The sequence below is a fragment of the Terrapene carolina genome, unplaced genomic scaffold (assembly GCF_002925995.2).
Source record: "Terrapene carolina triunguis isolate 2854851 unplaced genomic scaffold, T_m_triunguis-2.0 Scaffold130, whole genome shotgun sequence".
Taxonomy (NCBI): domain Eukaryota; kingdom Metazoa; phylum Chordata; order Testudines; family Emydidae; genus Terrapene; species Terrapene triunguis.
The window spans coordinates 25130503-25142086 of record NW_020664481.1 but is presented as its reverse complement, the minus strand read 5'-3'; the positions used below and the strand labels follow the sequence as shown (position 1 = coordinate 25142086).

General features: G+C 46.8%; 1 protein-coding gene across 4 annotated transcripts in view; it reads right to left on the bottom strand.

Annotated features, from left to right (window-relative positions):
* Positions 1-6888, bottom strand: part of LOC112120378 (dipeptidase 2-like) — a 48102-nt gene extending 41214 nt beyond the window's left edge. For 2 of the 4 annotated variants that reach the window (XM_026652784.1, XM_026652778.1), the window contains exons 1-2: positions 6679-6864; positions 4082-4153 (exon numbers count right to left, since the gene is read on the bottom strand). The gene's annotated coding sequence lies outside the window, so the exon portion shown is untranslated. Of the gene's footprint in view, positions 1-3127; positions 3195-4081; positions 4154-6678 lie in introns of those variants that run through there. The other 2 variants (XM_026652780.1, XM_026652782.1) reach the window with 2 other exon arrangements.
* Positions 6889-11584: the final 4696 nt, after the last annotated feature.

The window sequence follows — 11584 nt, the reverse complement described above, 5'->3', positions numbered from 1 at the left end:
CTTGTGCCTGATTTAGTCAGTCAGAACAAGGGATCGTGTTAACCTCCATGAGACACCAGCTCGGTTTTGAAAAGTGCTTCCAACCTAAAAGCCAGAGCAGTGAGATTTAGGAGAAAATAATTTGATCTGTTTATATTGCTTGATTTAGACCATGCATATTTTTAAGCCATGAGAGAAAATATAAACAGAACTGTGCTACATTTTGTCAATCGTCACAATTTGTGAATTAAGTCTGAAACCCTGGGTATTCTCGATTCAACTTTATACACCTGGAGAGTGTGCATAGCCTCTGCAATGAACTCCAGGCATGCCTTTTAGCCCAGCGGTCCCCAAACTTTTCAGGGTCGTTCCCCCCTTGCCCCTGTCCATGCCCCCCACTCCACCCACAGCAGTGGGGTCACAGCTCTGGGGGAAGGGGAGCGGATGGGGTTAAGGAGGCTGGGGCCGCAGCTGGGGGTGGGTCCGGGGCCATGAATGGAACCGTGGCTGGGGCTGAGGCTGGGGCTAGGACCAGGGCGGCTGGGGCCAGGAGCAGAGCCTTAGCTGGGGGTGGGATTGGGACCAGGCATGGCGCTGCAGCCAGAGGCTGAGTCGGGAGCGGAAGCTGTGCCCGGACCATGGTCGGGGGCCAAGACTAGGGGCTGGAGTTGGGAGCAGAGTCGCAGCCAGGAGCCGAGGCTCCGGCCGTGGCAGAGCCGGTGGCAGAGCGGGGCTGGGTGGTGCTCCTGCCCCACCCCCATGGGGGCTGGCTCAGGCTTTGCCACACTCCCCCAAATGTTCCTCCGTGCCCCCCAGGGGGGCGTGCCCCACAGTTTGGGGACATCTGTCTTAGCCCTTTAAAGAGATTAATCACCTCTGCCACCAAGCACATTTCAGTATTGAAAGTTTCAATAGTAGCCACAGCACATGGGCAACAACCACTCGTACACACCCCACGCTAAGCACCACAAACAATCTGCAGATTGTACAGGTACAAGGCAGATTAAGACAGGCACAACCGGTGTGTACCGTAACCAGAGTCCCAGCTTCTGGAGTTGTGCAAACGTATTAGAATCCAAGTTTACATTTTAACAAGGAAAATGCTTGAACAAATGAAGCAAACAGATGCACCCCAGCTGCTGGGGTCAGCATTGGGGGCCACCTAATGCCAAAGGGAAGAAGGATCTCTGCTGCCCCAAGTGGGGAGGGACCCCCTTGCTGCTGCTCTTTAGGTAGAAAGGGGCAACCTGCCACCTCCACTCCAAGTGCAGGTCGGTGGGGCAACTGTGTGGGGAGGAGTCGGGGAAGGGGGGCTATATCATGGTGTGCCTAGGGCCACAGATTGCCTTACCTACCCAGCCCCATACAGGTAGCTGTTTTAGAAATAGTATGAGTCTATGCACCAGGTCCTGGGAGATTCTGTGTACCCAATAATTAAAGCTCTGTGTCTGTCACGGAGGTCACAGATTCTGAGACTTTCCATGACCTCCATGACTTCTGCAGCAGCCAGTCTGGCTGACCCCAGAACCGCCCAAGCATAGGGTTGCCAGGCGTCAGTTTTTCGACCAGTCAAAAAGGGGCCATGGTGGCTCTGGTCAGCACAGCTGACCGGGCCATCAAAAGGCCGATCAGTGGCACAGCAAGGCTAAGGCAGGCTCCCTACCTGCCCTGGCTCCACGCAGCTCCCAGAAGTGGCCGGCATGCCACTCCGAGCACCAGCTCCGCAGCTCTCATTGTCCGGGAACCATGGTCAATGGGAGCTGCGGGGGTGGTGCCTGCGGCCAGGGGCAGTGCACAGAACCACCTGGCCGGGCTTCTGCCTAGGGGCGCAGGCACATGCCAGCCACTTCCTGGACGCATGAGGTAAGCACCACCCACACCACAGCCCTCTGCCCCAGCCCTCAGGCCCCCCCCGCAACCAAATTCCCTGCCAGAGCCAACACCCTGCACCCCAACCCTCTTCCCCAACTCTGAGCCTCCTCCCACACCCAAACTCCCTCCTGGAGCCCACAACCCCTCCTGCATCTCAACCTCCTGCCCCAGCCCTGAGCCCCATCCCGCACCCTAAACCCCTCATTCTCCAGCCACACCCCAGAGCCCGTCCCCCCCCCATACACCCCAACCCCTTCAGCCCCACCCCCAGCCCTGAGCCCCCTCCCACACCCCAAACACCTCATCCCCAGCCCCACACCAGAGCCCGCACGCCCAGCCGGAGCCCTCCCTGCCCCAGCCCAGTGAAAATAACCGAGGGTGGAGGGAAAGCGAGTGACAGAGGGAGAAGGGATGGAGTGGAGTGAGTGGGGGATAGGGCCTCAGGGAAGGGACCTCGGCGAAGGGGGTTTGGTTTTCTGCAATCAGAAATTTGGCAACCCTACCAAAGCAGCTGACCCTGGGCCAGCTGCTCAGGTGGCCTTGTAATCAGCTGCACCGGCCAATGCTGGAGTGGTCCTCGGGCCAGCCGCACCAGCCGCTACTTAGGTGGCCCCTGGCAGCTGGCCTTGCCCAAGCAGCAGTCCCAGAGGTGGACGGAGTAGCGGGCAACCCCGGGGCCCCACCCTCAGAGCAGCGGCGTCCTGGGGTGCCCCTACTGTTGCCAACTTTCTAATTGCACAAAACTGAACACCCTTGCCCTGCCCCCTGCTCCTTTCCCAAGGCCCCTGCCCCTTCTCACTCCATCCCCCCTCCCTCTATCGCTCGCTCTCCCCTACTCTCACTCACTCATTTTCACCAGGCTGGGGCAGGGGTTGGGGTGCGGGAAGGGGTGAGGGCTCCAGCTGGGGTGCAGGCTCCGGGGTGGGGCCAGAAATGAGGGGTTCAGGGCTGGGGCATGGAGTTGGGGTACAGGATTTGGGGTGGGGCCAGGGATGAGGGGTTTGGCCTCCCTAGCAGAGTGGGGGTTGTGGGTGCTTTACCCTATTGATCCCCTGACCCAGATTCATCTGATGCCTCTAGGAATGTTGGCTTTTGCTGGAAATACTCGCCAGTACATCAAGCCTAGGCAGGCTCTGCTGTGGTTATAACTAACTAATTCACAGAAGACTGGCCAGATGCCACAGGCCTTAAACCACAACTCTGCAAAAACAAATTTGTTTCCTTTTTTTAAAACTATCCCTTGTTAACCCCATGCTTGTAATGGGGAGAAACTTACAACCCCTTGTGGAATTAAAGGTCTCACAGACTCTCCCCCCTAGGGTGGTCCTTTGTTGCCAGCATTGCCATGGCGTTCTTGCTGCTCTGTTCCATGTTGCCTCAGATTTAATGTTTCAGCTCCGCACACTCTAAAGTTGGCTCATTTGTCTGCTATCACGTCCGCCCACACACATGCAGAAATGTCAAGTCCTGGATAATATTTCCTTTAAGAAACCAGACTCAGAAGAGATTCCATCTCTCCCATGACAGCCGTGAGAGAAAGAAAGCCTTAATGCAGTCATTCCTATCAGAGGAGAGGACAGAGTGGAAATATGAACTCCAAATTTCTCAGGTTTCCTCAGTTTTAGACAAATCATCTTTTTCACATGTGTTTCCTTCTGCATTTCATCTTCAGTGAGTAAAGTTATCACCACAACAGCCTGGTGGCTACCCACAAACAGGGCCGGTGCAAGGAAGTTTCGCGCCCTAGGCGAAACGTCCACCTTGCGCCCCCCCCCCCCCCCAGCCCTGCGGCAGCTCCCTGTCCCCCCTCCACCCTGAGCCGCTCCCCCCGCGGCAGCTCCCCCCCACCCTGAGGCACACCCCCCCCCACGGCAGCTCCCCACCCCCCGGCCCAGGGATCCGTGCGGCAGCTCTGACCCAGGGTAACCCCTGGGCTGCCGGCGGCGCGCTGACCCAGGGGTTCCCCTGGGCTGCCTGCCAGCAGCTCAGATTCCCTCTCCCTCCCAGCACAGCGGCCGCTGTAAAAAAAAAAAAAAAAAAAAAATTGGGGGCACCGCTTTTTGGCGTCCCCAAATCTTGGCGCCCTAGGCAACCGCCTAGTTGGCCTAAATGGTAGCACCGGCCCTGCCCACAAAGCACTGAGTCTACCCACATGTTATGGGACAAAGCTCTCCTGGGTTTAACACTACTGACTTCAGGGAAGTTACATCATGGGGGAATTTGGCCCTACCTGTAGCACCTGGGGAGGGCTGCTCCTTTGTTCACGGATCTTCTCTTTTAGCACTTTTTCACTGTTGCTTTCCTGGAACACAAACCAAAATGCTTTGAACAACAAGTACGTGAGTGTTTAGCAAAAACAAGTTTCAGAGAGGCAGCCACGTTAGTCTGTATCAGCAAAAACAACGAGGAGTCCTTATGGCACCTTGGAGACTAACACATTTATTTGGGCATAAGCTTTCGTGGGCTAAAACAAAGAATTCATCCTTCAGGCTGAAAATATTCCCAATTGCTCATATTATTGGGGAGTTGCAAACTTTGTTGCTTCTTTTAGCCAAATGCATTGCACACAGCACAGGTGCTTTGCATTCTTCCATTTCCCCCACAAGCTAGTGTCCCTCCCTCCCACCCCCCTCTACTGCAGGGGCTCTATGTGTTCTTGATTCCCCCACCCTCCTCATGCCAGTGCCCAACATTCCCCTCTCCACCATATGCTAGCAGTTGTGTTGCCCCCCATTCACCCCTTCAACCATACCATTGTTCCCCATTCCCCCCCTCATGCCAGACACTCTGTTTGCCCCTTTGTCCCTCTTCCCCCATGCCAGGGTCTCTTATTCTCCCCCTGGCCAGGAGTTCTGTGTGCCCACTCATTCCACCTCCCACCCCTTCAGCATGCAAGTTCTGTGTGCCCCCCATTTCTCCCTGTGCCGCATGCCAGGGGCTTGCTGTGCCCCACATTTCCCCTATGTCATGGGCACGGTATGCCCCCAATTTCCCCTTCCCCCACACTTTCCCTTCACACTCGAGAGGCTCTGTGCCCCCCTTCACTTCACCCCCACCCCCGCCTTCTCATTTCTTTTCTATCTGTCTGGGAGTCCATAGGGAAGATGAGCAGAACTAAAATGGGGACTACTGTTATGCTGAAATGGGTTAATGTCTGCCATCAACTGGTTCTTTGGTCTACAGTCAATCACAATTGAGAACTCTGCTAACCAGATGCCAGGGGCTCTGTATGTCCCCCATTTCCATGTTTTGGTTTTTCTCATTGTCACCAATAAACAACATGGTTCTGGTCAAGGATGCCTAGAACAGTTCCCTGAAATTTTGGAATTGATAGGATGGTGTGTTCAAAGTTACCACATTACAGACAGAGAAATGCCACAGAGTTGAGTGACAAGGTGGGTGAGGGGAGGTAATATCTTTTATTCGACCAACTTCTGTTGGTGAGAAAGACAAGCTTTCAAGCCCCAGAGGAAATAACCTCTAGAGGAAATACCTCACCCATTTTGTCTACTGTCTATTTAAAAGAAGAAGTCAAGAGTCTGAAAAACAAAACACACACAAGTTTCAAAATCCATTTAAGATTGCTAACTAACAATACACTTAGCTATCAAAACAAAACAAAAAAAAGGAAAGTAACATCTTACTGTCCACATAGACATTGTTCCAGTACTTTATAAAGATAGATATAACAGCAATTTTAAATACTTGACCAAACAATTCTAATGTCATTTGATACAAAATTTTCCCATGTAACACTACCTTTTGAAAGAAAATATTTAGATACTGAAATAAGGTTGACTAAAATACATGGAAGATCATTTATAGGCTTAGTATTGTGACAAAATATGCAATTATCATGTAGTGGAAGAAATTCAGTTTTCTAAACACCAATCTTAAGAACAAGAAGTTATAAAAACCATTTTTTCCAGTGTGGACAAAAGTCACATAATGAAATTGATGTCAATGAAGAACAAGTCGACATTCCTTCACATTCCCAATATTTTCAACGCATTGGAAATCACTGTGAAGCACAAGAAGCAAGTGATGCAGTGTATGTGCACCAGAGCTACTGTAATTCTGAGACGTTCAATTGTATGAACTTTTTGATTTTATGAGCTGCTCAAGCCACAATTAATTCACTGGGGTTGTACGGCACAATGTTGACATGTTAGTCTTATGATCATAGAATCATAGATGATTAGGGTTGGAAGAGACCTCAGGAGGTCATCTAGTCCAACCCCCTGCTCAAAGCAGGACCAACACACACTAAACCATCCCAGCCAGGGCTTTGTCAAGCCGAGCCTTAAAAACCTCTAAGAATGGAGATTCCACCACCTCCCTAGGTAACCCATTCCAGTGCTTCACCACCCTCCTAGTGAAATAGTGTTTCCTAATATCCAACCTAGACCTCCCCCACTGCAACTTGAGTCCATTGCTTCTTGTTCTGTCATCTGCCACCACTGAGAACAGCCGAGCTCCATCCCCTTTGGAACCCTCCTCAGGTAGTTGAAGGCTTCTATCAAATCCCCCCCGCCTCACTCTTCTCTTAATGATGTTCTTAAGACATCATGTAAATGGATAGTCAATGCACATGATCATTTAGCAATTTTAAATGGCTTCTGCAAATACTCTAGGAATATGGCAAACAGTACAGTTAAACTAAAGCAGGGTGCAGTAAGCATCCTTAGTTAAATGCCACTCACTGCATAGAAGTATAAAATCCACTCAGCCATTTCCCCTGCTGTCTGAACAGAGCTCACAAGTGAGCAGGACAGAGCTTCGTAGCTCTTTCTTCTTTATGGTAAATGTATCCTTGGCGCCGGTTACCTTCTTTGGGCAATGAAAAAGAGGCAAGATCCACATTCCACTGGGTTGGATACAACAGCACGAGCCTGACACTGGTTTCTTTTGGTTTCACATCGCCACAAATAACTCTGCTTCTTTTATGGCTCACAAACATACCCGGCTTCACATTCCGGCTTAGGGAGCCTTCCACCAGCTGATAAGCACAGAGGAGCACCACAGTCTCACCCCTGGGTTGTAATCGCTGAAAAGCAGACGGCAAGTGATGACTTTCCAGGCTGCTCAGCGTCACTGTCAGCTCCTCCTTGTGGGCAAACCATTAGCTCTGCTCTTTGCACATCCCCTCCACCAAAAGGTGCTCAGTTTAGAAGCAGAGTGTGACAGGGATTACTCATCATTATTTGGTTTGGCTAAGGCTTAACTATATTGGTTTAGAAACAGGAGCTTATCTGGCTATAGCTAGATTTAGGGAAATGAGCTCTACTCATTTATGACCACAGGGGCATGTGTTGCTCTAACTGTACCTGTTTCTCAGCCAGTGCAGTTAATGCTGTACAAAAAACAGTGTAAAGCAGGCCTTAGACCTGTCAAGTTAAAGCAGTGCAAATCTCTATGTGGATGCTTATTTGGGTCTAACAGTGGCTTATCTTGGTTTAACCCTAAACCTGTTCCTACTCATTTTAAGCGAAAACAAAATAAGTATCCATAGTACCTTTTTTGTTGGTTTAACTGAATCAGTTTAAATAAACCAAATTAATTAAACCATTGCAAATGTGTGTAGACAAAGCCTTAAGCCGTTTCCAAAAAAAATACTGTACCTAATAGGCAAGGCAGTGTTGGTTCTAGGAAGACGTAGTTATTTCTGCAAGAGTTAGAAACTTAGGGTTTTGTTGTTGTACAAACCAAGTATACTCTGGAGTACAAGAAAGCAGCCTCCATAAAAAAAAGTACTTGCTCAAATGGCAACAAAGCAGCTTGTGGCATCCTGTAATTTTGTTACTACAGATCAGTCCTGGTGAAAAAAAAATCAGCTCCAAGAGGGACTGTCCAATTCTCCAGTCGGAACCTCAAGAGGAGCTGTAGGTGTTTGGCACCTCCTGGGAACGGGTATTTCGTATGAAATATACAGATTTCCATTAAAGGGCAATCTGCATTCAAGGTAAGCATGTGTTCTGTGGCTGACAGTGGTCAATCATCTCAAGGTGTTGCATAGTAGCAATTAATGTGAGTAGCAAACACTTGCCCAAAAGAAGTTTATTATTAGAATGGTGTCCGCAACCCAGAAGGGTCAAATCTTAGAGATTAGGGCGTAAGAACCGGTAGGAAAACACTCATACAATGAATCAACATATTGAGAGCAACTCACCACTCTGCTGTTCAGACCCTGATCCCATTTAGAGACTTTTGTTTGTTAATAAAAATTTTCATTTAAAATGAGCAGAAGGTGTTACAGGATAATATGTATTTTTAAATCAATTGAATAATCTGTGGTGTCAGCTTTAACGGTCTCATTCATTTTCAGATTGAATTGGGCCATATAGCCAAAGGGTGTCACCATATTACTTTGAGAGGAGCCAGGAGCCATTTTTACTGGACCTGACAGTTATCCTACTATAGATAGAGTAATTTTCAAACAAAATTAGGCTCTTTGGGTAACGCTTAGCTTCTCTTTGGGGCTGGGCCTGTGCCTACCTGTGTAAAGCCTATGGCACAATGTTGTAGTTTGTTATGCTAATTTAGACTTTGAAGCAACTTCTCAGGTAAAGCCGTTGTTACTGTATGTACTATATTTTTAAGCCAAATGTACAGCACATGCTTGTAACTGTCAAAATCTTTAAACTAAATGGCCAGATTTTTAAAGGTATTTGAGCATGTAAAGATAGAGATTAACCCCCCAGTGGGATTTTTAAAAGCTCCTAAACACCTAACTTTCATTTTGGAGAGTTAGGTATCTTGGTACTTCTGAAAATCTTACTAGGCACCTATCTGCATCTTTTTTCACCTAAATGCCTTAAAAATCTGACCTTTAAATCTCATTTAAAGTCAATTTAAGATTCAAAGGTTTTAATGACAAAGGCTCCTATATGCCCATGTCACTTTTGAAAACAGAATTTCAGAGGGCGAGAATTTTGCCAGCAGTTAGCACCATGTCATTGCCAAATTACAATTGGGTAATAGCCCTCTTCTTGCAAAAAGAGATCAGGATCTTGATTATTGTCTCATCTAAAAGCAATACAGTGTCATACAAAAACTGGAATAATCTGGTTAAAAAGCTACACCCAATAGCTTCAGGATTGGTCAAGATTCTTAACAGGAATGTTTGTATGTCATCATTTCCACAGAAATAGAACTCTCTGTACTCTAGGATGCAAACAGAGAGAAATCCTGAGTCCATTAGAATTTTAACTGGACATTGTTAGTGCAGTGAGCTTCAGTTATGAACATTTTAAGTCAACTCACATGAATTACAGCATTCTAAACAAAAAAGATATTTAAGGTCAGGGTTGGGACAAATTCTCTCTTTTGTAAAGTGTTCCTCTCCACTCTGAACCTTGAGCACAAAGCCTTTCTTTATTCCCAACTTTCACTCCCATCACCAAAGGCTAGTCTCAGCCTCAGACTCCCACATCTGCCCCAATCTGTTACAGAGCGCCTTCACCTCGTGGGAACTCCTTCATGTCTACTTGTACGGGGACCACATCTCTAACGCCCCATGGCAGTCACTTTCTTTGCCTCAAGATGGCCTTTCCCAGAGAGGGTACTCCCCTTGCTCCTCTCTCCTAGGTCTTCCCCCTAATAAAGTTCTTCACTCTATGTCATTTCCTGACCTTTTAACAGCTGGGGTCACTAGTTATCATTAAGTTGCCATATCACTATCTGGTATATCACAGGCAAGGCTAAGCCTAGCTTGCCTTAAAGGGACTCTGTCTCAGCTCCTATTTCCTTCCCAACACTGAATACAATTCTCAGCCTTTATTTACGCCTTTCCCTCTTCTTCCAATACTCCTAAGCCTACATGGCCATTATCATCCCCAACACACACACACACACACACACACACACACACACACACACACAAAAGGAAGAAAATGTTGAATTTTCTCCCCTCACAAAACCAAGTGTGTCAGTCTACATAATGCTTGGGCGGCTTGCACAATTCTGCAGTAAAATCAATAGTCACCACTGAGTTTCCTTTTGTCTGATAACAGCTTTGAGTTTTAAGAGTTCACCTTATTACAAGTTTAGAATGTTTAGGGTATTTTTAAAGTTGCAGAAAACAAATTGTTCCTTTGACTCATGGTCAGGTGTCCTTGGATTTCTTTGACTGCAATAGCTCTTCATTTTGAGTTTATGTTTAATAATGCCTGCATTATTAGCATTCGAGATGTACTTCTTGTTTACAAGCTCCTCTGTCTGGCAGAGCTCTGCTCTTTTTTAAAATAAAATTATAATTGAAAGGATATCTGCACAGCTGCACCCAATCAAAGCAATCCCCACTTGTATTATTTTCTGGAAATTTCCATGCAAGTTGAGAACATGTAAACTGACTGCTGCAATTGTATCACATAACTATTATCACTTGCTTTTAGAACACAGAAGTCTGATGTAACAGCATACGTTTAGACTTTGTTTATACTACAAAAGCCTGTACCTGTAATTCAGCTATCTTCAGCACACAGCAGCTACACTGGTTTTAGTAAAAGTACTAGCGTAGCCAGCATTCAAGCATTTTTAACCACTGTACCATAAAACCGGGTTTAATGACAGAGTTCAAGCATTTTTACCACTCACTTCACTAGCACTTAGGACAAGTTCAATTGCACCATTATTAGAATATAGGTCCAAGTTTTTCTAATAGAGATGCACCCAATGACAGCCGTTTTAAACTTTGCATTTACTCAACTTCTGTAATATCCCTATGCTTTGCAAGCTTAATGTATCCTCCACCCTGCTCACTAGTACTTCAACATTCTGTTATCAGGTCAGTCAGGCTTAGGCCTCTGTGACTATGAAGTAACTTACGGTTGAAGCACATTGGTATAGAGTTAAGAAGTCTGCATTGTTGCTGCCTGGACTGCATGTTCTGTGAAAGGAATTCTGTCTCCATGGCTGTCAATCCAGTGCTGAAGCCAACTTTTAAAAATGGGAATCGTTGCATGCAAAGACTGGATTGAGGAAAGCAGATTTACAAAAGTTGCACTGTTAATGTGAAAAATACAGTGAGATTGGCAGTCTTCAAAAAGCTGCTGTTCGTTGGAAGTAGGACATACTGCAAGACTGCTGTTTGGTGGAACATCATCAAAGTTCCAAGCAATTCCTTTCACTGAGCTCCAAGTCATTTCTAATTCATGAAATGAAATCCACTTTGTTTAGACTCACTTGCCAAGTCTATAACCGCCAAGTTCTGGACGCTATAGATAATTCAAGCATTAAAGTTTTTCACCTCCCAGTTTTATTAAAGAATTGTATTATTCCTTAAAAAAAAAAAAAAAAAAGTTCCATTTTCCTGATGCTCTTACTACGTGTCACAGTGAAAATTTTGATACTTCAAGGCGTCTACATTTTTCATAGAAATATCCCATTTCAGTGGTATATTCTTTGAGCTCCCAAAGGAGATGATCAACCATTTCCTGGACCTTGCATGTCCTACATAATCCGTCTGTATGCAATAGCCAGTTAAAATTCTAAGTAGAGCCACTTCACTCTCTCTCTCAGGGCCTTGGAGTACATTAGCACTTTGGGCTCTTGGACATTTTTCATGGAATCTTTTCCCCCCTCGTTTCTTTTGCCCGTATTTATTCCTGCCGTTCCTCTCTCAACACATTCTTAGATTTTTAAACTCCAGTTTACTTAAAGAGATTTCTAAATCAACTTGCTCATTTTTAACAGCATCTTTTGCCTGTTTGTCTGCCAACTCATTGCCCCTTTC